Source organism: Tympanuchus pallidicinctus, unplaced genomic scaffold (assembly GCF_026119805.1).
Source record: "Tympanuchus pallidicinctus isolate F22 unplaced genomic scaffold, pur_lepc_1.0 scaffold3, whole genome shotgun sequence".
NCBI classification, from domain to species: Eukaryota; Metazoa; Chordata; class Aves; order Galliformes; family Phasianidae; genus Tympanuchus; species Tympanuchus pallidicinctus.
In genome coordinates, this window is record NW_026294747.1 from 80863291 (window position 1) to 80886891 (window position 23601).

The following is a 23601-nucleotide window of genomic DNA, read 5'->3' on the forward strand; positions in this document are numbered from 1 at the left end:
TGAGTGGTAGAGACTTGGATGTATTAGAGTTAAACTCTTAAAGAGTAGAATGATGAGAACACCTCAAAAGCATTAATGAAATGCAGGCAATATGCTCCTAGTCCATTTTAACATATTTTGATAATAATAGTCATTAGTTTCTCGAACATTCCAATTATCTAAGACAGGTTTTCATATCAGTTTCCAGCACACATCCAGAAACAATTTATAGGCTAATAATGACTGAAACTTTAGTTATCTTGTTGGTAGAAGCATTGTATACTATTTTATCAGCATAATACAGTACAAAATGAAGTCAGAAAGAGGTACAGTAAAGCATATCATTATAATCACATGCTCTTGAATGCCTGCTGTCAGCGCAGCACATTGTGCCAGGGTGACCTGAGGTACCCAAAGCTGTCAGTAACATCTGGAAGCTGAGCCAGATGTGTGCTTCCCTGTCTGGTGGGGTACGTGGCTCAAGCAAAGTTGCCACTGCCATCTTGTCTGTGCATCCTGGAAGCAGGGAGGATCAGGAGGGCTCATGAGCTCCTCTCTGCTGCATTCAAGCAAGTGCAGAAACCTTTTTCACTGTTTAACTTCCCCAGCAGGAGAATTGACTCAAAGAAAGGTTAGGGCAGGACCATGTCAGGGTTCTGCAGTGCAAAGAAAGGAATTATGCTGACATCATGTCCAGAAGTGTTGCCTCAGTGCAATTTACTTCTGCCAAGGTTGCAGTAATGTGATAATGGTTTCAATGTGCTCACAGGCTCCAGAATCAGCTTCATCTGTCCAGGCATCCCCCTCCCTATTTGTCTCCTCTTTCCCTTCAGGATCTTATCTGTTTGCTTGTCTTTTTCCTCATATTTTAAACAAGTCCATAATTTTTGTTCAGTACTGTTCACTAGTTAGTCTCCAAAGCTGAAGAGCCTTCTGTTTTATCCCTGTTTACAAGTTAGGAAACTGAGGCTCAGAGCAGAGATGTGATTTATTCAACATAAGCCAAGATCCTTGTGCTTTAGTCAATCACCTTTGCTTCTCCCCAATCTCTCATATTTTAATAAAATGAGTCTTTGCTTTTACTTCAATACTTATTATTAATGAGAAAGCTACACTGAAGGAAAGGCTAAAATTACCTTGAAGCCTTACTGGCCAATGTTCATAAAAATGAAATCTCTCCAGTGAGGTGGATTCAAACAACCAACTGATCATGTGACCAACTGATAATGTGACCAACTTGTATCGACCAACTGATAATGTGACCACAGAGGGAAAAACAGTCAACCATCACATTAGGAAGGCATCCTTGTATAGCCAAAGGAAATCAAAAAAGATTTCCTTTGGAATACACATCTTGCAGAAATACCTTAGTGCAAAGCCATCTCTTTCAGGTATGTCAGCATGGGAAATAAAAAGTCTAAGTTCTCAATAGGTGTCTGAGAATGAGTATGAATCTTGTAGCCATTAAAGTAGAAGAAAAAATCTTCCTCTATGATTTGCACTTGTATTTCTACTGTGTATTCTGCACAGTAGGAGAGTGTATTCTGCACTCTTTCCACATCTAAGCTGGTTGGGATACCCAAAGGAAACAAAATAATTCAGTCTCTGTTTATAGCCTATTGTGAACTATCTAGAGTTCATGCCAATTAGAAAAAGGAGTATGTCCTCAAGTTTTATAGCTCGATGTCTCAGATTTAAGTCCCTCTCTGAGAATAGGATTGCAAAAATACAGGCATCTTAGCAGTGCTTCCCAGGTATGCTTGCTGCCTGAAATTTCAACTGAGGAACCTCAGGCTGGCATATTAGCAAAAGCAAAAGACACCACTTTCTTTTAAGCACAGCACAGGGAACAATTATGCACAAAAATCTCTCTGATATATATTCTGGCACAGGCCAATGGTACACAAGCCATGCCATCCCAAGGTGTCTGGACATGAAGGGCTTATCAAAATGAATATGAGATGACTACTGTGAGTCTGTATATATAGAAAAAAGCATAGCACAGCAGTGACTGCATAGCACTTTCTGTATTCCTACTGTGTACCAGGCAAAGATTTTCAGTTCATACATCATTCACAACTTGCTACAGGGATTCCACAAAGCCAGTACATATCCTTTACACAAAGGAAGGGGGAAAAGAAGAAATTCAGAAAAGATTCTGAAAGTATGTCTGCTGGATGAGTAGTCAGTGTCAGGGGCACACACAAAGCTTAGCAAGACGCAAAATAAATAAGCAAACAGTGACATCACCTCTACTCCATCCAAGCCACTATGATACAAAGCACCACCTCTGGTATTACAGAGCATCTTCTCACTGCAGAGCAAGAGAGCTACCTCTGAAAGGCTTTCTCCATCTTCCTTTCCCCTCCACCTCCCCAAGAAGCATTCACACTATTTGGTATACAAACGGTAAGAAAAATGGAGAGAATAAAAGGTAAAATAACATGGAATGGAGCATGCTTTAGATTCAATTCACCATCTTTACCAACCAACAAGGAAAATATCTCATCTTGGACACTTACTTAGATTCTTCTACAGCCCCTTCCAAGGGCCACGTCTTCACTCTTCAGAGGCTATTGTAGGAACCTGTAAACAATAGAGGTCAATATGGATGAACCGTGGATAAGTGTTTTTGCCTTTGCTCATTAAACACAGCACCTATTATCTTGGCCATGCATTGAATCACTTTTTCTGAATAATGTTCTTCAGAGGAGGTCCTGCACAGGTACACATACAGGAAAATCCTCTCACTAATCGACCTATATGAGTGAAAGAAAATCAGTCATACATAGTAAAAGCAATTCAGAAGGCAAGTCTGCAATGAAAAAATTCAAAAGCAGCGGCAAGATAGAGCAGATTAACATCGATCCAGATAATCTTTTCTGATTAGATCACTTTTGGGGACTGAAAAAATAATTTTTTTTTTAAATTTTTTTATTTTATTTTATTTTTTGCACAAATCACTTGGGTCCCCAGCCCAACATAGCCCCAGACCTGCATGAAGAGGAGACCAAATATGAACTACCTTTCTTACCCTTACTTGCCTAAAAAATTAGTTAAGAAAGTATAATGGTAGCCACTACGATTGATGGTTACAGGTAATACCTGTTGTTGTTTTCCTTAAAGCATCATCCTTAATCCACTGCTTAAATAAAGTTTGCTAAAAGGAAAATGTAAGGGCTTCATACAGCATGAGTTCTGTGCCATAAGCAGTGGTTAAAAAGTAGTTTATGGATACTATATCACACACAAGGCAGCACTGCAGCATAGTGCCAAGCCCAGATCTAATCTTGAAATGTGTTTTTTAACTCTGAAATGAATACTGTATTGCAGACTGCCTGCTAGTTTGGTTTCAACCATATTTTATCTCCTGGGGTTCTGAGCTGATTGTAGCAGAAAAAGGTGCCAAGACAGTCTCCTGTATTAAAATATATGGGTTACATATGCACCAAGTTTTTTACACAGTTTAGACTTAAACATCAACAGCATAACGCATATTGGGATGTAAACTGTTTTCAGATGTGTCTATGGGCTCGAGTGGAAAGGAAAATATTAGTGCTACTCAAACTGATGGCAGTCAGGACCCAGAAGGTGAGCTACAAAGTTCTGAAGGGGAGCTGCTGTGTTTCTCAAAAGCTATAACCCTGACATCGGGGTTAGCTCTATTTCTCCCTTATACAGCAATGTGTTGCATTATGGCTGTCTAAATATTCCTGGAAGCATTTCAGAGATTTTGTGACCCAGATGTGGATTATATGTAACACTAACTACGTACATGCTGGAGATGATTACACTGGGAGCTTTCAGATTCCATTCTGCACGTGTAGTACTGAAAAGAAACTTGACTTGTACTTATGAAATTCCTTTTGACCATAAGAAAAACAGAAGGAAACCCCCTTTGGAGACTTCCATAATGGGAAACAGGAAACAGGGCTGTCAAGAATGGAAAGTTTGCAGCACAGGAAAAAGAATGGACTCTATAAACATAAATGCTATTATCAGATATCTGCAACGGCCTTGCAATAGGTCTAAAGTTGAAAATATGCAGTGGTTTGTGTTTTCATTCGGATCTGAAGATTGGTTTATGGGTTATTCCTGTTCTATTGAGATCAAGTGGTATTTTTATATTGAAAAATGGGCATAGGTTAAAGCCCAGGGGTAGTGGTTTTTAAAAAGACTCTTTATGAGAGTTTTCAGCATCTTGATTCATTTCTGCTCCTTGTTTTAGCATTTCTTCACAATCAAAGCATTTGAATTGGAGCAGTTGTCATGAAGATTAGTTGGGTAGCAGTACAATGAGTTTTAATGATAGCATTTAAATATTAAAAACAAGATCCTGGTATTTCATCATTCCTTCCATGGTTTTATTTTCTCTGCAGAACTGATAAAAGCACAGATTTTTCATTGACATGGGAGTTTTCATTCAAAGGAAAGTACAGCAGCTTTTTGTTTAGACTTCAGTTAGTAATGCTCTTCTAGGGCTTCTCTGAAAGCAAGAGAACACAGAGGATTCCAGAGTCTGCCTTCCTCGTGCTTGAGGACTGCTAACAAAGGGAAGCAGAATAGAATTATAGAATGATTTAGAGGCTGATTATTGGTTCAGAGTATTCCTGAAGTGTACCACAGCTAACTGCTTGAAAAGGTGCTGCTTGCAGTCCTGCTTTAGTGCAGTTCAAAAAAACTCAGCAGTCTCTAGGGAGCACATGGCCTCTTTGGCTCTCATAGAAAGCCAAACCAATCTCAGGACAGCTTTTGCTAGTTTATATTTATACCTTAAGGTCTACATTTCAGCAAAATTCACTAGAATACAGTAGCCAAGCCAGAACCTCTCCTGTTTTCAACTCAGGTTCCGGTATTATCCAGACAACTGCTATCACCACTCACCTTGCTAAGGGAGGTTTCTAGCTTCTTTGCGTTGATGATAGAGAAGGTTCTAGGACACATCAACAGGTCGAAACTCGTGTCCTTGTCCTGCAGGTTTTGAGTAACTGCAAGGGAGGAAGGAGAGACCTGATTTAATGTAGATGCTTACATTGCAGTGGTCAGTTTCAGTGGAATCAGGGCATGACTGATCTCTCTCAGCCCGTATAAAACCATTGTTTCTCTACATTGACTGTAAAGCAGATTTCTGACTAGTTTGGACAAATACATCCACAATGTAAATGTCAATATATGGGTCAAATATCCACCCCTCACTTACACTTGCTGTGTACATTTAGGAGCTCAAGGTCATCCTCATGATTCAGCACAGTTGCTGTAAGAAATGATGAATTCAGCTCAGCCTTTTCTGAAGCACTGACCCTCTTCTGCAAACACAACTAAACTGTAAATAGAGCAGGACAGGACCAGCTCTCTTATGAATGTGCTTCAGCTGCAGAAGATTTTAGACAAATAATCTTTTCCCGTCCAGGTGGCATACGTGCATCCTGGGATTTCCATTACCTTGACTAATACAGGGGTAGTATGGGGCTCTGTTGCATGCCAATTTATTTCTACATGACTGTTACAGTGAGAGTTGGATGTTGCTCTTGGAGATGGTTTAGACCTGACAAGAGATCGTGTTACTGACTGGAACTACTGAATGTATCACTTATCTTTCATCTTTAGAGATATTTAACAGGTTTTTTTTTTTTTTCATTCCCGTGTTTGAAATCATAAAGTTGGTGAATTATCAATACTTTTTACTGTGTTAAAGCCAGCATCAAAGATCTAAAAAAGTCTTCTTCCTCAAGAAAAGAAAATAGATATTTGCATGGCTTCTAGAAAAACCTCTCTCACCTCAAGCAAATTCATTGGCAATATTTTGATCTAATTATCAGATTACAATGAATTGAGAGATATAGTCTTTCATGAATGAATAATGTAATTTCTGTGCAGTACAAAATATTTCTATTCTTTCTACTCTTCTAACATTCTTCTTAAAGTGATGTGATTCAACCAAAGCTAAATGGGTTAATAAAAATCAGCAAGTGTACTAATGCTAAGCGGAACCAAATAGTACTTGTTCCTCTTTCAGATACTGTTTGCTCTTCTACCCTTCTCACACTGCTCTTCATCCATCCCAGGGAAATGGCTGCCAATGTCCCTTGGGTGTCCACAGCCTAGGTGGCCATCTGTGCATGGGAGGTCTCTGCTGAAGGAGGCCCTGTTTCCCTTGGCTCAGCTAACAAGGTTTCCACTCTCTGTGCCTGGGAAAAGGTCTTCCATCTGTGATGTTCAGTATTCCCACTGTGCCTCAGCACTGATCCATAGTCATCTTCCTGTCCTCTTACTTTCAGTTTCTTCTCTTCTTTCAGGACTCTGAGCAGATGAGAAACTGAGCAGCTAAGTAAAGAGAGCATAAAAAGGGGCATTTGCCTTTGCAGTCACCTCTTATTCTGCACCATTCCGGATGGTTCTCCTGAAATGGTGGTTAAAAAAAGTGGTGATTATGCCAAGAGGACAGCTGAAGGTTTCAATTTCTCAGAGTATTGTCTGCATTTTTTAGTTCTGCAGTTCTGTGGAGGTTTTCCTAAATGAGCTGTGACTGAGGGAAGTACAAAAATTAACTGACTCTCTTCAGGATATAAAGTGTAAAATTAAAGCTATCAGAAAGAAGAAACTGCTTCTAACAGCCAAAGGCTCAACTTCTGTCAGCTCAGCACTGAGCTCTCCCCACCATTGTCTACCTCAGAATTGGATTCCAGTTGCCATTTTCTGAAGTACCTCATTGACTACAGTTCAAATTTTCCTTGTGTATGATTTGAAAAGCCTGGCTATACTTTCTGCTCACCCTAGACACATCAATTTCAATGACGCCTTTATTCTGAAATTAATGACAGCATACTTTGTGGTCCTGTACAGATCCTAGGAACAAATGACTTCAGACTGCTCTAGTCATCTAGGAGAGATAGGACCTCCACAGTGCAATTCATCTCCTCTATCTTAAACATCTGTTTTAGGATGGAATAAATCACACTCTGGAAGGCTTGTCTCTTCCCATTGACTGTTAATGGACCCTTATAACTGGCAGAGAATAAATGCCTAAGTTCTGAGGTTTAAGATTAAAGGTCAATGAATCTCATCATAAATGAACAGCTAAATGTTTCACCAAGGCTGTGTTACCTAACCAGAAAAGGACTCTAGAGATATTTGTGTCATCGTTTTCTTTAAGTACTGATGCTACCAAAATGTTGCTTTGTTAGTGCCTTAGAAGAAGAAAGAAATCAGGAATATCTTAGGGAGAACATCAGATACAATCCAGTAGCTGCCAGCAGGAGGAACCGCAAACTGTACGTATTGACTGCTATGGTGTGTTCCTTTAACTTTGCATGATAGGATTATATTAGAACTAAGATAATCTTTCAAAACTGTTTATGAAATTGACACTAATGTAAAAAATGAAAGAAATAAAAACATTAATTTTGGACCATAAATTATGAGGCATCTAAAGCCATCTACATCTTCTACCAAATCAAAGGGCTTGTTGCACAAGATTGCATTCTATTCTTGGAAGTGTCTGGGCGGTGCGTGCAACTTAGTCACTGTGAAAGATTAAATAAGAGAACCTGAAATGCTGCTATTGCACAGTAATGCCTTCTTTACACTGAAGAAAAAGTCTGAAGTGTGGTAGGGAATCTTTTCAAAATTCTCCCAGAAATAGGCCTTTTAGCCATGGGAGAGTTATCTGCCTTGAAAGACATTTTTCATTCCCTGTCATCCATCTGTTCCGGAAGAAAAAAAAAAAAAAAGAAAAAAAATGCCAGCAGATTTTTCCACAGATAATTTAGAAGGGCAAACATTAAATATTTAAGGGAAATTTCCCAAGAAATGCAAATGCTCATACATAAACAGAAAAATAATTATTTACCTCTGTATGTAAGGTATAGTACTCAAAGTTTTTCAAGGGTATTGAAAACCTTGAAGCTGTGATAGTGGAAAAAAAGAAGCACAAATCTGGGATGCGCTGCTGGTGTACATGATTGATATCAGCCATAATTATTTGAGTCTTAGTTTTGCTGGTTTCAGACTGAGCATTATCCCAAAGATATAAGTATTGCTCATTTTGTCCAGCCAGTTTGGTAAATGGCAAAGTTGAGAGAAATGGCGATTTAGGGACCAGTGAGCAATGCTGCAACTGAGCTCATTTCCAGTGTTCTATGTTGCTTAGAAATACAACTTTTTATCTTCTCTGAGACCTGAAAGGTTGTGCATGTACACAGGATGAAAATGATGGCTTACAGATGACAAATGTTTCAGAATAATTCATTTAGAGAAAACCCAGCTAAAAGAATGCCTGGAAAGTGCACTAATTTTAAGATACACTTGGGCTTTTTAAAAGAAATGTTATAATGTGCAGTGTTTTACAGGGATTAATTTAGTCACTCTTTAAAAAGAGAGCGAAAAAGGTTTTCAGTTTTGAGGTTTCCACCTGTATCCTTGAATCTCTGTCGTGACTGGAATTCCAGGTTTGCAACCCTAGGAAGATTACTTGGGTTTGGTGCTATTTATTTACATGTCAGAAGTCCTCATCAGACAAAAGAGGAGACGTTTAGTTTAGGTGTTCAAAAAAAATTCTTAGAGGGCAGTGAGGCACTGGCACTGCTGCCCAGAGAGCAGTGGGTGCCCTATCCCTGAAAGCACTCAGGGCTGGATTGGATGGGCCCTGGGCAGCCTGAGCTGGTGGGAGCTGGGTGCTAAGAGCAATCAGCCCTTAGCAGGAGGTTGGAGAGGGGTGGATTTTAAGGTCCTTCCATCCCAAGCCATCCTGTGATTCTATCTTTCTATGATTCAGTGGACTGAAGTTCAGCAAAGTTCAGTTGACAAATAAGGTCAACATCATGCAGACAGATGCAAGCTTTTGTATCTGACTGTTACGCAAATGTCCACTGCTATTTTTTCTACCTTCTTACCACCTTCAAGGAGAGAGAGAGACCTTCAGTGAGAGAGGTGACTTTCCAAGTTCAGGTGATTGGGATCACTCTGCAGAGGTGAAGCACTTTCCCCTTACAGTCAGTGGCAAGTGTAGCAGATGCTCTCTGACAGACAGTGAGCATTCTGTGTTGGTAACTAGAAGCAGCTACGCAAGTTTTTTTATGGAAATTCAGTGTTTAAATTGCACAAACTGGGCTAAGCACCCGAGAGATCATCAACAAATTGCAGATATTAGATACATAACTAAAACATACTGGATTGCCATACTGGTTAATTGGCATCACAGTTACTGTTGGTCTTCTTAGTATGCACCATTTCATGAAACTGAACATCTTTGCCTGTATTATTATTTGCATGGGACCGTATTTCCCCACGTATGCAATGAACAGTGACTATTGTCAAAAATCACTAAGGAATCCTTCTGTCTCTTTGACTCAAGTCACTGTTGCCTCTCGAAGCAACATGGGAGGCAGCAGAGCCACTTTGCAACCTGACCCCGAGGAATCTGTTCATCTGAGAAACACAAAGAGTTAAAGCAACAGGTGTAGTATCGAAGATGACAAGCCTTTCCCACTTTCATCTCTGAGAAAAGCAGCAGCATAATGAAGATAAATAGGAATTTTACAGACAGGTAATCACACGATAACAGACCCCTGTTATTTAACACCACCAGAGCTATTTCAAATAGTGTTAGGACTTGTCTGTGCCCACCAGTATCAAGTTCTGCTAATCAGTGATCTGTAAATGTGCATGGTTCATTAGGGCCCCAAGAACAGCTGTCAGTGTCTGCTCAGGATCAGATTGCAGGATATCATTAACTCGGATTCTATATCCGCTTCAAGGCTTTTGTTACAACTAAGTCATAATTCTTTTTTTTTTTTTCTTCAAACAGGACAGCTAAAGACTAAGGTTTCTGTTTTACCTGCTTCTGTTCAGTATCATTTTAATGTGCATTCAAAAGAAAGCTGTAAATATAATGTTCATTGTAACTAGTGCAATAAAACAGAACAGTTTCATGCCTCTTGTGCAAGCCTGTGCTCAAGCTTTATAGTTGAATTGTTTTTGTGGAACAACTTAAATCCACTTTAATCCCATATCACCTGTAAAATATGTAAAAATCCATATAAAAAACCACATTATATGCTTCAGAGCAAGGTTTTCAGTTTACTTTTGTGACTCTTATCTGATAAAATAATACATTGGTTTGGCTATTATTTCATGCCTGTAGTATAGTTCTGGAAGCATAAGGCCAAGCATGCTCCTTCTTATGAACTGTACTCTAATTATAGTATGGGTTGTTTGATTTTAAGTGCGTCCTACTGCAGTAAGTTATTTATAGCAAAAATATATAAAAAAAATGCTGGTGTTCATTTTCTTCTTACTTTCTGAAGTAATTCTACTGCTTATTTCTGCATTAATTTCAAGAATGATCAAGAAAATCAAGAAAAAAAATCATATTCACAATTGATAGATTTAGGATCATGAACAAAAAATCAACCAATACGTTGTTAGCTGAATTTTATTTAGTCATCTTGGTTATTATTCTCCTAGACTAGCTAAACAATAACAAATTGGATTCATGAAACATTCATCCAAATAAAAAATACTCAAATTCAGTAGTTTGCATGAATAATTACATCAGCAAAAAAGAGAAAAAAACAGTAACAGGCTCAGTGCTGTCTATAGCATGTGTGTGTTTATAATATCCTATTTTACTCATGTAGGCTATTATACAATTACAGATTAGTAGATCAGTTATTAGATACTAGGCTGATTATTCACTACTGTTCTTATGAGCAGATTTCATACACTCAGTATGAGTCTGACCAAAAATCTACTTACTTCAGTAAGGATTATGTTCCTAGAACAGGCTACGGAATATAATTAGTTATATTAATTAATTAAGATTAATTAGATTAGTAAAATATTAATACAAATTGTAGATATCTGGATAGAATATGATGCTAAAATTAAGGCTCCAGGGTAAAATGTGTTTTTAAAAGAAAGTCTCAGACTTCGTTGCCAAAAATTCAGCCTTTTTAATGGACCCTGTTGAAAACCCAGATCCAGCATACACAATTGTCCTGGCAGTATTTGGAGAGGAGTGGATCTGAGGCTGTCAGCCCACAGTCGGACACTGAAGTAAATTACTCCAGAAGTCCATAAAATATCTGCAGCAGGAACCAGACCTCTTCATCCATACATGTACCTGTTCTTCCACGTCCCTACATGCACTCCAATGTCTCTTCACTATTCAAAGAAAAATCCCAAAATTCATAAAGCCTCTGGTTAAAAAGCTGAACAGAATGCACACGAGCTATAAGAGTGAAGGTTGCTGAAACAAAGCTATACATCTCGGGGAGATGAACGTGTCATCTACAGAACCCAACTGTTTTTCAGCTCTTCAATGGTCTCCTGTTTCTTCTCAAATATTTTTCCACAGGGACGAATTTAGGTTATAATAGTTGGATGCTGAAGCATAAAGCACTGACCATTTACCTTTCTGTAGCCTAGACCCAAAAATACTCCTGATCTGGCATGGGCACTTAATAGTGTAAGTGAGCAGAATTTAATGCAGTTGTGTGTGCTGTGCCCTTGAACCTATGGCTGTGAAAATGGGTTCCTTTTTGCCTTGTATAAATGATGAGCTATGTATATTTTCTCAGTGAAGGACAAGCAAAATAAGATACAGATTTAAAATTATTTCATATTATTTTTGCTTAGAAGAAAATCATATTTGTTTGCAAAAATGGAAAACATTGGTGACTGCCTTTGACAGAAACTGCAGTATTGAATTCCTCAGAAGCCGACACTGATGTACAGCCCTTGGTTGAAGGTGCCAAAAGCTCCATTTTAAGGTTTATCTGCAAGTGACTGAGACTTGCATCTGGCTGAAATAGCCCAGGAGCTGCCAGCACCATTCTTTTTGGACACAACAGCAGACTGATCCCCAAACCCAAGAGTACCTCAAGGGTGGCAAGCTGCAGGCAGCACCCCTGCCCCAGGGCAAAAGTGGTGGGAAATATTAGGTCCTGGTGGGATGTTTTGGAGCATCTGCCTGCTCCTGCATGTCTTTCTTGGCTCCCTGATCATTTTCTAGCAGGAAATCTGTTTGGGTAGAATCTGTCTGGAGTTTGCAGTCTGCCATCCCCCGATGACAATTTAGATGGAGCAGAAAATTAGTCTGAAACCAATTTATCACTGAAAGATTCTATTAAAGCAAAACAAAACAAAATTGTTAGTGGGCAAATTAGTTTAGTTCCAATGGCCTGCAGGTACTGCGGAGCCAAGAGGCCTGTGGCTTGGGAAGGGATGGATTTCTCCCAGCTGGGGATGTTGCCACAACAATGAGAAGCAGATTGTAGGTCATGTTGTGTAAAGTCAAACTTCTGTCCCTGTTGGAAGAGCTCAGCACAGAGCACCAGCCACAAGCCGAGAAGAGAACTTGTTATAGATTTGGGAACTTCTACCACGCTGTATGGAGATGCTTACAAGATGTCAGCAGGGACAACAAACAGAAAGCATTTATCAGTAAGACGGGAGAAAAACTGTCTCCTTTGTCTCTCTGGAGGGTAACTTCCTATGATTAGAAGCTATTAAGATTTGTGGCATTTGCATGCTAGCTCTCAGTGCAGAAGATACTAGCAATATTAAAGTTGTACTACCAATACCAACTGGTAAAGCAGAGTCTTGGTTGTAAAACCAGATAAAAAATTAAAAGTGATATCTGTGACTACTTTCCCTATTCATGGATTACCACCTATCACAAATAAAGCGTATTAATTAAAAATATATATCAAACTATCTGATATGAAAAGGTAAGTATCAAAGAACTAATAAGATACAAACTATTGTTACGCAACAAAATAGAACGGATGATGTACTGATGCTTTTGGAAAAAAATATCATCATTAGCTCTGTGGAATGACTGCTATTGAAATTCTGGTGAGACATTTCTCTGTTGCAATGCTGGGAAAGGATTAATGTCGGAATCTGCTGGCAGGACAAATCACAGCAGCATGCTTGATGTATTTTTCAAAAGCATTCATTTTAATATAGGAATCTTTCTAACTGACATAGCATAGTCGGTGAATGATAATTAAAGGTAGTCATTTAATTCATTTAATGTAGTTGTTTTTTGTATTTTTTTCCCAAATGAAAAATAGGGCTGTTGTAAGAGAGAATGTTGCTACCCCAGCCTTCTTTTGATAAAGCAATAACTAGAGACATAACAAAATGCTGTGATAAAAACAAAGTCTCAGCTCTGAGCCTTTTCTTACAGATTTTCTTGCAGCTGTGGCCAAAATTATAGGAGTTTTCCACACACCTAACTCTGGCTCTAATTTACAGTAAGTAGGCTTACCACGGGCATCTGGAAATATGTGATTTTTCTTTCATCATATTGATTTATATGACCATAATTATGACTATCATGGTGCTTGGGAAAAATGCTAGTTCTCCTGTTACCTGCTTGGACTTGCTATGTTGTGCAAAGCCCTGTAGGGCCCTCTCCAAAAGGCACAACTGCATGCTGACTCCTCTACCCTGTAGTCCTATCTGCTTTGTCCTGGATGTGTGGGAGCCAGAGAACAGGGTTGCAGGTACCTGTGATGATAGCAGCACTGCCATTCATGGGAAGTCTGGTCAGTGAAAGCATTTGGTGTAAAAATATAAGGCCTTTCACCACTGTGAAGTCAGAGCCCAAGAAAAAGACAGCTCCCTCAAGTTGTGCTTCGACTTTGATCAAAGTACAAATTTTAAGATACACTGTGTTGAAACAGAGCAATACCTGAACAAACACAAGTGTGGATATATCTAGATTTCAGCCTGTTTTTTGGCATTGAGACCAAAATACCAGATCCTAACATACTGTGCCTCTGCAACGTTTGAATTCTAGATCCGGATCTGGATCCACGTTTTGCATTTTGCGCTTGTTTCTGAATAAGTAGGAACAGCGGTATCCCACTGATCTGACATTCACAGCTACAGTCAAAGAGATGTAAAAACACAGCAAAGACAACTCCCCAGTGCTCTTAAATTCCCAAAGAAGGGACTCAAGCTGCTGCTTTGGAAGTAGCTGAGGAAGATTTTCAGATGTCCCAGTCTTTTGCATTGACTTTCCAGGCAGTTCTTTTCATCATTAAGCTCAGCAAGGATCATTAACACAGCTACTGGTTCACCTTCACCCGTGTAAAAATGTCCTATAAAAATCCCATTGAGTTCTCTAAAGATTCAGAGCGGGAACAATCTCTTCTGCTGTGAATCTGTTCCCTTTATTGTCTTTAAATCAAGGAAGACCATTTACAAGGAAAGATTGCTCTGGGACTATTTGGGGAAACTAGTTGAGGATCTGGGGTGCACACACTTTTACAGCAAGCGGGCCATTCCCCTGTTCTAGCAAGCCGCTAGAGTTTATTCAGTGGAATTGACATATTTATGTGTCTGGCATTAGGGGGAACAATGTGGGCTAATTTTTAACCTGACTTCCTGTTAAAATGAGTCTCACATGGCTCTGCTGTTTGTATAAGTGTACATACTGTCTGTGACAGCATATATTTTAACTACATAATTTCTGGAATTTGACATAGATCCACTAAGTTCCTGCAAGCTGTCTGAAAATATCTAGCCACATGATGGGAAAAATTGTACTTCTATCTGTACTGAAGGAAATGTGTCAGTGAATCTTCCCCATATGAGAAGCCAGGGAATCCCGATGCAAGACACAGGCCATAAACTGGCAGAGTCATTGCCAGATCCATTGCTTACTAAGAAATCTGTTGTTTTTTTTTTAATGGAATAGTTAATTGCTAAGTTATTAAAAGCAATTTCATTCCAATTGTAAGTCTTAGGAACTGGGAGATGCTGAAGCCCTGTAGTATGATGGGTAGCGAGTTGAGCAATGCACTGATAGGAGCTTTATCACAAGGAGGATGAGTAGAAGACACTGTCACCTGTGGCTTCTATGCACCAACATTTGTCTGACTCAGTTGCTCAGTGGTAGCTGACTGGTTTCTTTAGGAACAAAGTCATTGGATTACCTCTATTTGTGTAACTGGTTGGGTTTCTGCCACCCCACGCCTTGTCAAACAACTTTTAAAGATGTTGCATATTTCAACCAAGTCCACAATGGAAAAAAGCCTAAAAGACTGTTTATTTCCTAAAGAGCCCATAAATCAGGAAACTGTCTACAAAAGAAAGATCCTGTCAGAGCCCTGACAAGTCTTTCAGGCAGGGAGTTTCCACCTTCCTATATACAAAATGAATGAATACTGTGGGTCCTGCGTGTGCTGCTCCACCCTCCTTTGACGTTCTCCACATGTGCAAAATATATAAAATAAGTGGAAAGTGACTATTTAAAGTGGCTAAGGGCACTAAACTTGCCAAGTATATTTACAGCACATCTAAAGGTTGTTGCTAGGATCACTAAAATGTTTATTGGCAGAATATGAGGAGTGAATTTTATAAAATATTTACTTCTGGACAATAAAAAGGAGGAGAGGATGATGATTATATTTCTGAATGTCTATAACCGAAAAGTTTGCTCAGTATTAAATCCCAGCCTATTTATAAAGAAACTCAAATGCCACCCCTTCCACATCCAAATAGAAGCCAAGTTAAGGACACATGACATCTGCTCCAGATGAAAGTCAATCATGCTCTTAATGCAATTCCACATATATAACAACTTCCTCTTTCTTTTTTTTCTTTTTTTTCCACTTACCAAGGAATTACTTGGGGCATCTGGGGAGGACTGTCAGTGTAACAGCTTTGGCTTGTTAAGAGAGTTTGGAACTCAAATTTCCTTTGTGAAGATGAGGGGTAATTGTTCAGTAGCTGATATCTTGCAAAGAATTATCTATTTGGCATGTGCACAGATATGTGAGAGCTTTCCTTAAGCAAAAGTTATGTTCCAGGCTTCACTCGTTTCCTGTGACATTCTTGAAAAATGTGACTTTGTTTTCTTGTGCAACAAATCTGTAGGCTTTAAGTGCAGCAGTGCAGCAGTACTGCTCCATCACAGTCGTCTTCTTCATCTGCTCAACCACATGGAAGACCAGTCAGCACTCACGTCATTGTGCTGTTGGTAACACTTACTGTAAGGACACATGCTCTCTCAATGTACAACAGTGCTTGTATCAGCACCTGCTTATTTCACACTTCTTATGTTAGTGCAGTTGTTAAATCTATTCCATCTTTCCTTTAGCATCTACACATGCTCATCTGAGGTCATGAATTCATAAGGGCTCAACACGCATCTAATAAAAACTCACAAAAAAACTCTCTGCCACAGTAGCATTTACTGCATCATCGTTTTTCTTACAGGGGAGGAATTTTTCAACAGCTTGTGCAAAGTTGCGAACACAGACTTAATTAAAACCACATTCAGCAGAAAGGTATCTTACATTATGAGTGAAGGAAAGATCTGGGTAATATTAAGCCGTTGTTAAAATACACAACTAAATCAAGCTAATTGTTATTACTGGCAACCCCAGTGACAGATGAGCAGTGAAACACTTGACTGAACAGGCCTTTGGTCAAACAACTGATGTTACAAAGCTATTTGGCAGTAGACTCATGATCCCACTGAATGAAGAGATATAATGCTGACAGTGAGATAAACAATGCAATCTGTGCAAGTATCAAAAGCATTGTCCTTCCTCCTGTTCTTACAGAAAAATGCTGGTGGAATTCAGACTTGAGAAGCCCTAACACTGGTAGACTTGAGGGACAGGAGCCACAAAGGTAATCCAATCTCCCGACAGAAAGTCACAATCTCTTCCACTAATTTCCATTCGATAACTCATGGCTAATGCTATTATATTGTTATCTGTCTCTTAGGCTGAGGCACTGATGCAAACTTAATTTTGTCTTGTTCCACATGTCTTATAGTTATTTACATCCACAGTATGTATAAAATGTGATCTTTTGACTGTGAAATAGTCAAACAAAAAGAAATAGAAAACAATTAAATTAAAAGAAATAGAAAACAATCACAATTCTATTTTTTCACTGTATAGTAAGAAGTGATTGACTAAGGTTCACTCTGTTAATTAACTAAGTAATTGGAAGGATAAAAGCAGAACATAAGCATTTAAGTTGACAGATGCAAGAGTGTGAGCGATCTCTGATTTAGAGAACCAAACTCCAAGTAAATCAGGTCAGTCAGGATCTCAATTTTATCTTTATTTCATAAGCTGGAGTCCTCTCTGGTGCCTTCCTTTGACAAGGCTTGTCTACTGACAGTGACTTTTTGAACTCCTGTAGAGATCATAATAGAATCAGAGAATCATTTGACTTGGAAAAGACCCTTACAGACCATCTAGTCCAACTTACCTGCAATGAACGGGGATACCTGCAGCGAGGTCAGGTTGCTTAGAGTCTGGTCCAGTCTGACCTTGAATGTCTCCAGGAACAGGGCATCCACTACCTCTGGGCATCCTGCGTCAGTGCCTCACCACCCTCACTGTAAAAAAAACTTCTTCCTTATATTCAATCTAAATCTCTACTTTTTTAATTTGAAATCGTTTTCCCTGCCCTTTCACCACAGACCCTGCTAAAGAAACTGTCTTCTTTTTTTCTTACAGCCCCCTTTAGACACTGAAGGGCTACTGTCATTTGCTTAATGTACACTCCATGGCCATGGAGATGGAAAGGGAACATTTAAGTTTTGGTACAAGTAGCATTGTGCTAGTTCTGCTCAGAAAGGTGCTCGCATACATGGTGATGGGCACAGTGGAGGAACCTGAATAGAATAGAATATGCTGTCAGCTCTATCTGAAAACACTTTCTTCCCAGTAAGGTGGTTCTGCTTGAGCCTTCATCCAACGGAAAGAGGTTATCCTTCATTTAATACAACTTAAATTGGAATAATGAGTATTGTGTCTGTATGGAGGACTCATCTAAGGCTGCAGTTCGTTTCTGTGCTGGTGAGCAAACAGGAATAGTTACAGGAGGGAATACAAGTGAACAATGTTGAACGAGGCTGATGAGATCCACAGTTGAATTGCTCTCTTTTCTAATCTCTTCGTTTCAAGAAAAAAAAAAAAAAGAAAGAAAAAAATAAAAAGGAAGGAATAAGACTGGAAATAAAGGACAAGTTTCTAACAGCGCATGCAATTAACTATTGAAACAGCTTGCTGTGTATTCTCCTTCATCTGGAAGGCTTTCAGACAAGGCAGGATGTCTTTCTAAAACAGATTCAAACAGAGCCAGCCTTAATGGCAGGATTTTTGTGCTGCGTAGGGGCTCAGATGAGATTTTTCTAACAACCCCTCCTGGCCACAGACTCCCAGTAAGTTTCACTTTGGTGGTTCTCAGTGTTTGCATGGTGGGGAGAAGACCATTTTTTAACAATAATTTAATTCTTGGTGATTCTCTACACATATTTCCAGCACATATAATACAGTTTAAGTATCATATCAGTAACACTGGCCTATCATCATAAATTTAAGACAGAACTATATTATGTAAGCTGAGAACTTATCCCATAACAATTAATTACTTGAATAGCAATGTGATAGGTAACTGATTTAAAGAGAGCAATGTTAAAGTCAGGGCTGCCAGTGTACCTTCCCACCAGTAATATTTGCTACTGTTCTGATCTCCTTTCAGTGTTATTTATGGCTAATTAACTTGACTACCAGATAGCAGTACACAAACCTATCAATTGAAAGATCTATTCCAGATAGGAGATTATCTTGTTTGTAATACTGTTTGTGTTCAAGATCTTGTCAAAAAACCAAGCTGGTCCTGTGGGAGGCTAGAAAATATAGTTCTCCTTTGAGGTCTTAGTTCTGCTCAATGTAACTTGTATAGCAAACATTACTAAAGGTTGCTGTTTATTTTGAGTCGACATTTTCAGCCCTTACTGCAATTATAATAATTAGAAGGATCAGACACCAGGCTCTGTTTTCTTTCTGAATATTAATCCTGTTCACTGTCACTTGTAAGCATAGACCAGCGTTCTAAATAGGTTAGCTAGCCGAATCTTGGAGAGGCATAACCCTAAGCCAATTCCCTGCATGTGCCTCCCAAAACATTATTTTTGACAGTCTCAAAAGGTCTCTATTTTGATGCTTTAGACTGAAATCTGCAGTGCACAAGTACTGATCCTCAAGCTTTATCTGAGATCCGTTTCTGAATTGTGATTGTCTCTCAGCTTCTCAGTTTATGAAGAAAATAATACTGTTCATCTATAAAACAATCAGAATCTAAAGTAGAACTCAGACAATAAATCAGACCACCTGTAACCATTCAGTTAATTTTTATAGACATATTGCAGTTCATAGGATGTCATATAATATGCAGTAAAATAGCATGGGTACTATTTTTTTCTCCTTATTTACATCACTCAAAAATGTCTTTCTTTGAACTGATGTCCAAATTTAAAGAAATACTTTGGAGAAGAAGGAAGAGGACTTGTCAGCGGTAATAACAGTGGACCTCCAATGTTTCCATACTCTGCTCACTGCGCTGAGCAAACAAGCCTTTGCAAAACCCAAGAGATCACTCTTACAGTTCTGCCTACAGTAGGTTTTCTTATGAAAACATGCAAGAGTACTGAGGGTCTCACCTGGCTGCTCAGATATGGTTACTATTTGTTTTTTTTTTTTTTTCCCTGAAACCCTCCTGGTGGTTATGATGCATGAGAAGGAAGTGGTGGTGAGGATGCTTGTCTAGTCCATCCCTGTATGGAGAAGACCTACCTTACTAGTTGTGCAGTAAAGGAAGGTGCAACTGTGCCTTCTACCAGGATAGGAGCATGCTTGTAACTATATTAATCAACATTTTGTTTAGAAAGCAATACAGGAAAAATTAACTTATCCTTTCCAAAGGTTGATGGAGTCTAAAAAAGGGCATGATCTCCAAATAGAAATGCTGCTCTGTTGGCTGCTAACTATTAAACAAGGGTGAGGATCTGCTCACTGGATTAGCCACACCTTCTCACCTAGTGCTTAATCACTGGCTCAGGCCATGACCTAGTAACTCCCATACACTGGCAAAAACTTTCACACCATCAATGTTAGTTACTTGGTCACCAGAAAAATTTTCTATTTTTGTCTTTGTCTGCATTACTCTTGGCTAATACTTGATAACAGTGAAAGCTCTCTTTCAATACATTCAAAGGATATTGCCTGTTTTAAGAAGTTTGTTATCAAATGCCAGGCTTTAGTTACTTGGGCTGAGATTTGCCTTGCCACATGTTAACTTGAGACTCAAGAATTCATAAAAATTTTTGTCACTGTTCTGACCCATTAGCAAAAAGGAGGGTGGAAGAAAAGTTATTCTTGGCCATGCAAACAACAATTCTGCCAAGCTTTTATTTAGGATAGCCTCATTCTCCCACACTTTACTGAGTGGACTTGAAACTAGGCCTAGTGAAGACTGCCTTTCCTTGATGGGTGCATAGCACCAGGACCCACTCAATGAGAAAACGGTGGGAGAGACTGAGAAAGGAATGCATTAAGGGAATGGAGCCAGAGGAGAAGGAACATGCTGTCAGCAGCCCTAGTAGCACTGCTCACTGCAGTGCAGTGGAAAAGATCTGTCCTGGAGATGCTCTCAGCCACTCTTTGCAAAATGCTCCATCCATTTCTCCCTCCTTCAGCTCCACACAGACAATAAGGATTCATTCTTTGTCACATCTTCACAGCCATTCAGAAAGAGGAAGAGAGCCACCACACCAGCTGTCTGCCTGGCAGGCACAGCCATGACTATGCCATCAGTATGCTGGGATGAGACATGCTGGAGGAGACAAGCAGAAATTTACCCTGCTTTTAGAGTCATGGTTTGGCATTAATTCACTTAATGTGCTCCCAGGAGCAGGACAAGCAAGGGGCTAATGAAAGCAGATTCCCAACAACTCCCCAGCCTAGCTTCACACAGCCTCATGCACGTGTCTAGTGTGAAAATGGAAAAAAAAAAATATCTGCATAAAATATTTTGAAAACTCATTTTGATTGTTTTTCCTCACCATTCATAATAATCCTTGTAATTCATAAAGGTGGAATAAAAATCTCAGGTAGTGAGGTGGTTTGGTTTTATATTTTTCCAAATTTCACTTTTACAAAGCTTATGAAAATCATACACAGAATTGAAGTGAAAGTATTGTCATTAAGTCTGCAATGTCAATAATTCAATGTGAATATTAGAGCTGCCAGTGTGAGCTTAATCCAGTCTCTCTGGTGTTTGTGTATTATAATAGCCTTTACACAGTCACAGATTATAGTGTTGCAACTAATTTTCTGCAACGCTTTTGGGTATTTGTTGGTAGAAAATCAGAAATGAAGTTTGAGTTTTTTCACACAAAGTTAGGAGGTGTTAGTGTGCCTCTGCCATGGGAAAGGGAAAGGGAGAGACCTACAGGAGGCCCTCTCCATGTGCTGTCACTATTACTGGCCCCCTCAGCACTGACATACTCATTACAGCAGAGATGTGGACTTTGGTTTAGAGGAAGACAATGAGCTGTATTTTGTGTGTGAGAGAATATTCTGATAATGCAGGGAGTCTCAAGGGAGAAAGGGGGAGGATTTTCAGCTTATCAAGAGATAAGGAAGCCTGAGAACATTATGAAATGCTAAAACTTTCCTTCTTTTCTAGAAGAATTCTGGCAGTGTAAATCAAGCAAAGGCTTTACAATGCCTTAGTAACTCCCAGAAGCAAGGAAGTGAAGAAAATAAAATAGATTTGCTGGCTATATTTGCTTTTTATTACACTATCACATTCATATGAAACATTCTTGCAGAATGCAAGGGATACTGTACACCAGTCTGTCTGTGCTGGCTTGAGCCTTGTGAGAGACAGACAGGATGATGAGTGAGGACAAAAAAGGTGAAATCTCAAGTTTTATCTGAAAGACTTCTTGGGATAATTTTTTGATTTAAAGAATATAATTAACAACTTCTGGGATAAATTCTAATTAAATTGACAAAGATTTAGGAGGAGCTATGTTTTCATAAAACCGCTGCTTTCAAAAATAAATGATTTTGTTGTACTTCATCAGCCAACACAGACTTTCATCTTTTCTAAAGTTCACGTTCACCTTTGACTGAATACTTATGCATATAAACACATGTATTTCCTTTTTAACGCAAATAATGTTACCTACATAGCTGTTTACGAGGAGGTGCAAACTGATGTGCTTTATACATGTTGATATTCTATCCAACTAATTAATCTAACCTTGATAGTATTTGTAAATGCCTTGCCCAGTTTCCGTGGAAGATTAGACCAGAACAGCTGTTGCCCATCATAGTCTGCATATAAGAAGGATGCAAAACTAGGAAGCAGCTGGAAAATGGTGATGCTGCCTTCTCATTTGAATGTGTGGTTACTTGTTGTTACTCAGGTGCCTGAAGCCTGAGGAGTTTAAAAATTTATTCTGCTTTGGAGGATCACCTAGCAACAGTGTCTGGGAAACCACTGCTCTGAGGGATTTTTTGCTTTATTATGTTTTCAAGTATAAGGCAAGTGGGCAAAATCTCACACAAGATCAAAATCTAAGCAAATCAACATTAAACATCCAGCTATCACAACAACAGGAATTATAAAAATAGTCTGCCTTAAACTACTCAAATTACATGGAGAAATGATATTTCCCAAACCTTTGTGCAAAGTCAGTCTCACCTTAAAAGTTCACTGGAAATCAGTGTTGCAAGCAATATGAAATCAGATGTGATTTAAAATATGGACAGGAAGAAAGTCCAGCCAGCCATTTTCCAACCCATACTGGGTTTGCATTATTCAACAGGGTTAGTCCAAATCAATAAAATGCAACTATTCAAACTGGAATTTGACCAGAATATCCATCTGAATGACTTCTAATGCATAGTTTAAAAAAAAAAAAAAAAAAAAAAAAAAAAAAAGTTACTATTTTGAGAGCTGGTCCCAAAAATACTGCAGAAAGGTTAGGAGATGGGGTTGGCTTTTTTTTCCCACTTCACTCATTTTAATAGTCATTGGATTATTTCCAAAAATGTTTCATAAAGGCTTCATTTCCAAAACAGATCAGAGCCCTCCCACACTGGGTTGTGGTCCTGTAGGCTGCCAGGGGAAGGACAGCCGGTACTTATCACATCAGGATCTGTGTGTGAACGTGATAAGGGAATACAGAGCAAACATTTAGTGCATTTCTCAGTTCTCAAGACTTTAATCTTGGGTCTGTGAGAAAAGTAGGCCACATACTGTGGATGTCTCCATTATCCTGTGGGGACAAAATGTATGACAGTGTGTTTTGACTTAGTATGCCTGTAGGAATTTCTGCATACTCTCTGTTCCTTTTTCTCTTTCACACACAGAGGGAATATTGGTTCTTCAAATAACGTGATGTATTAGAAGGCTTTTAAAACTAATCTGAGCCAAGGAAGCACTGACAAATTCTTCCATTTGGTGTATATGGACTGCCATATTATCACATTGAACTATTCAATTAACTGTTGTAATAACAGCACACTGAAGTAAAAATGTCAGGTGAATAAAAAGATGTTTTGAAGTGCAAAATGTTTGGAGTAAGCTGAGGGGAAACAAGTGATTTCTAAGTGTGGGTTTCTAAGAGTGAGAGCAGCTGAGTTCTCCCCACTCAAAAGAATTCTCACTCCAAACTCATTCTCTAATAAACTCCAAGCACAACAAGATATAAGGTTCTTACTGCCACTGATTCAAGTGAAATCAGGTGTTAGTTATAGTCTCCAGCTCACAAAGGGGAAGGTA

The 23601-nt window shown here is 39.0% G+C and overlaps 1 long non-coding RNA gene across 1 annotated transcript in view; it reads right to left on the reverse strand.

The window, feature by feature from the left end:
* Positions 1-2456: 2456 nt before the first annotated feature.
* Positions 2457-23601, reverse strand: part of LOC128086773 (uncharacterized) — an 88683-nt gene continuing 67538 nt past the window's right edge. Inside the window, exons 2-3 of the long non-coding RNA XR_008209530.1 lie at positions 4864-4967; positions 2457-2565 (exon numbers count right to left, since the gene is read on the reverse strand). This is a non-coding gene — a long non-coding RNA (uncharacterized LOC128086773). The remainder of the gene's footprint in view (positions 2566-4863; positions 4968-23601) is intronic.